The 4,513-nt window shown below is 34.7% G+C and overlaps 1 pseudogene; it reads left to right on the top strand.

The window, feature by feature from the left end:
• Nucleotides 1–2,098: 2,098 nt before the first annotated feature.
• LOC149247498 (protein NRT1/ PTR FAMILY 5.7 pseudogene) lies at nucleotides 2,099–3,666 on the top strand (annotated as a pseudogene).
• The last annotated feature ends 847 nt before the right edge of the window (nucleotides 3,667–4,513 follow it).

The following is a 4,513-nucleotide window of genomic DNA, read 5'->3' as shown; positions in this document are numbered from 1 at the left end:
ATCCCCACTTTACCATGAATAATATTAACTTGTAAATAGGTTTTCTCACAATACCATGGGCCAATACAATGGCTTATCAACACCACATGCCCAAAAAACATAACATATTTCACAATCAAGATATTTTATAACAATATAACAAAATTCTCAATCATATATATTCACCGTCACTTTGCCATTGATATTATGAACTATGAATAGGATTTGTTACAATAACATGGGCTAATACCATGGCTTATCAATACCACATCCCAAAAAATAATAACTTATTTCACAATCAAAATATTTTATAACAATATGATTCTTAACCATCGATATTCACCCCCACTTTACCATGGATATTGTTAACTTGTAAATAAGTTTTGTTACAATACCATGGGCCAATACCACGACTTATTAATACCACATGTCCAAAACCCACAACTTATTTCATAATAAAAATATTTTAATTTAATTTAATTTATTTTTATAATATTTTTTTAATTGAAGCTAAAAGTAAAAAAGTTGTAATTAGTTTTGAGATACATCTAAACCCTCTATCCAAATATTCCCATAGAAATTAAATTGAGGTTTCAATAAAATAAAAAATGAGAATATTTTTATATTTAAAGATGTGAAATTTATATAATACAAATAGTATTAGTAAGAACCAACATAGGTCCATTTTAACTAAGTTCCAATAGATGACAACAAACAAAATGAAGGGAAGAGAGGGGGAAAGAGGAGGGAGATAGTGACAAAACAGGAGAGTAGAGAGAGAGAGAGAGATGGGGGGAGACAGGGGAGGTGGGAGAGAGAGGAAGGAAGAGATAGAGGAGGGGGAGAGAGAGAGAAAGAGATAGAGATATGGAGTTGGAGGGGGAGAGAGAGGGAGGAAAGAACAAAGACATCAAGAGATAGTGGTGGAGAGAGAGAGAGGGAGAGGCAAGGGAGAGATAGAGAGAGAGTGAGGGAGAGAGGAGAGGAGGGAAGAGAGAGAAGAGGGGAGAGCGATAGGGAGAGAAGGGAAAGATAGAGAGAGGTAGGCATAGAGATGGAGGGGAGAGAGAGAGAAGGGGAGGGGAAAGGATAGAGTGATAGAGTTGGAGAGAGAGAGAGGGAGGGGAGAGGGAGGAGGCGGATAAGGGGGATGAGAGACAAAGGGAGGTGGGAGATAAATGAAGAGAGACAAGTCAACAGAGAGAAGGAGAGAAAGATGGAGTTGGAGGGAGAGGGAGGGAGTGATAAGGGAGCAATTGAGAGAGAGTGAAGGAGAGAGGAGAGAGGGAGGGAAGCTAGAGAGAAGGAGAGAGGGAGGAGAGAAGAGGAAGAGAGAGAGGCAGAGAGAGAGAGAGAGAGAGAGAGTAGGTTTGGGGGGTGTGATAGAAAGAGGGAATAAGAAAGAGACACTTAGATACAAATATAGATATTATATGGTGTTAGATAACCATCCTAGATCCATCTTATGTCTGATCTATCAAGCACTAAGAAGGATCAAATCTTTTAAGGTGCAAACGGTTCTTCAAGTTTTGCACTCAAAAAAGAGGTTTTCACCTTGAGAGATTGGATCCCTCTAAGCCCTTGATAGATCTGGGTTAAGATGGATCTAGGTTGGTTTATTCAACATGCATATTTTTAGATAATTATTGTGTCTAAATGTGCTACTAAACTTTAATATGGAATTTGTTCTCTCCGCTCATACCTTATCTCTTCATGTTAAGTAAACTATTTTACTTAGTCAACTTACATAAAAATAAAATTAATAATCATAACTATTAATAATATATCTATATATATATATATATATATATATATAATAAATAAAATTAATAATTAATCTAGCCTAGCTCTATTTTATCTTTGAACCTAGCAAATTTTAATATGGGAGAGATGTTATAATGTTATATTATATTATCTGATGTAAACATAAAATTAATAATTATAATTATTAGTTAAAACATTTTCACTCACACAAATTACATAATTAGAGGAAAAAAAAAGACAAACTTTGAAAAGTGAGGTAAAATTAAAATTTTTGTGATTCATAATAAATTAAGCAAAATCTTTTAATAAAAATCATATAAGAGAAATTTTTGACCTGCCCTTTTCAAACTATTAATTAACTGTCACAATCATTACTTAAATTGAAAATGAAGTCAACTAAGGATTTGGGTTCGGGATTGTCACAGTGACCATGGCTATAGCCACTGTTGTATTTCTGTATGGAACGCCTTTGTACAGACACAAGCTTCAAGGAGACAGCCCCATCACTCGTATCGCTCAAGTTGTAGTCGCTGCTATAAGGAAAAGAAATATGAGCATGCCTTCAGATGTGAGCCCGCTTTATGAGAATCAGGATGTGGAATTCATAAAATCAGGCCAGAGGCATCTATCGCACACAGATAATTTTCGGTATGTTAAAGATTTAAATGATTAGAGGAATTGGTAATTGGGTGTGTTCTGTATTTACACTGGTTTTGGTTTGGTAGTGCTAGCTATAACCCCTTGGTGCATACTGTCATTATAATTATAAGACCTGGTTGCATACTTACATACTTATCATTATCATTATAACATCTGGGTACAAACTTAACTACCCATTTAACTACCCAAATGCTAAATGACATGATTTCTTATAATCATCCAGAATTATTTTTCACATAATTTTATATTGCGGTTAAGCTCCTGAAAATTCACAATTAAAAACAACAAATTGAACTTTTCTCTCTTTGAGCTATTATTTCTGTTGCCAGTCACTTATACAGTACATAAAAAGCTTAAGACATATCGATCTATTAATATGTGTGGTTTTGCTATCAACGTATTAGGTTTCTGGACAAGGCGGCCATAATGGTGCAAAACACTTCAGAATTGAATACTAACTCACAGATAAGCCTAAAACCAAATCCATGCACGTTCTGCAAAATAACTCAAATAGAGGAAACGAAGTTTATATTGAGGATACTGCCCATCTGGTTGTCTTCCTTAATTTTTGGAATAGCGGCAGTATCACAGAACACAACGTTCTTCATAAAGCAGGGCAGCAGTATGGATAGAAGCATGGGTTCCCACTTCCAAATCTCGCCGGTTTCTCTTGGCGTCTTTTCTGCAAACTCTGGACTTGCTTTTGTTACTATATACGACCGGTATATGGTGCCACTGGCCAGAAGAATAAGAGGCGAGGCGATGAACGAGGATTAACTGTGCTACTAATAACTGGAATTGGCCTCTTCTTTTCTGTCCTGTGCATGGTGACGTCAGCTTTAGTAGAAAAATGGAGAATCCATGTAGCAGAAACTCATGGCTTACTTGACAGCCCTCAAACTACAATTCCCCTTAGTGTTTTCTGGTTAGCTCCACAATTTGCTTTGTCGCGAATGGCAGATGTGTTTACTCTAGTAGGATTGCAGGAATAATTCTATAACGAAGCGCCTGATAGTATGAGGAGTTTGGGTATTGCCTTTTATGTAAGTATCATCGGCGTCTCGAGTTTTCTCAACGGTCTTCATAACCTTAGTTGAAGGAATAACCGAATAATATAAATAGGTGTAAGTTGGACTATTTTTACTGGCTCTCGGCGATATTGAGTGCTGTGCTGTCAATTTATGCTGTTCTGTTTATATTGCTCACATACACACGTACAAGAACGTTAAGAAAATTGTATCTAATGCAACAGATTTTGCATAAGCTAGTTATGCAAGGATCATGAACGACGGAGAGTTATGCGAATTAATATGTTTCCTCCCAGCTTGAACTGGACTGTGAATACAAAACATGCTATGGCAAAACAGTTATGGCATGTTTATGTTTCCTTAAAAGTAGGTATTGCGTGGTTATTTTTCCATAAGCTTGTTAAGAGTTGTGATGTCTTCGTCTTGCTTTCCCAATCACTGTTAAGTCAGCAGAGCCTGAATTATAATCTAACATCGTTCACTTTCCATACTGGATTAATATTATATGTCATTTCATCATAAGATGGAATTTGGTTTGATTTTTTCCTAGAAATTTTATGGAAAGGAATTGAGAATGGAAGTGATTTTGTATAAATAAAATTGATAAGTGGTTTGAGTGAGATTTAATGCTTATTCTCATTTAAGGGAAGAACATATGGAAAGGAATTGGAGATGGAAGTGATTTTTTTGTAAATTAAACTCATAGTGTGGACAGTGGTTTGAGTGACATTTAATTTTTATTCTAATTTAAGGGAATAATAGGAAGATAAAAGTTATTTTAGACTAATTAAACTATCAAAAGGTTTCTAAACTTTAAATTTCAAATAAATGATAAATCAATTTTCCATTCAATAAATAAACTAACCATAACCTATACACAAACTCATTTATATATATATTCTTTTTATTTTGAATTTTAATTTACCCCAACTAAATTCTATCCTGAATTACTTTTTTTCATGAAATTTAAACCTATAACATGGTAGATACTCAACTTCTTCCTTCCTAAAAAAATTTAAACCTATTACCTGGTAGAAGCTAAACCTATGGAAACTCATTGATTTAGGCCATATATATAAAAT

This window comes from Pinus tabuliformis, chromosome 7 (genome assembly GCF_031772625.1).
Source record: "Pinus tabuliformis cultivar Carrire ecotype Pingquan chromosome 7, CPIR1, whole genome shotgun sequence".
NCBI classification, from domain to species: Eukaryota; Viridiplantae; Streptophyta; class Pinopsida; order Pinales; family Pinaceae; genus Pinus; species Pinus tabuliformis.
This window is presented reverse-complemented; position numbering and strand designations above follow the sequence as displayed.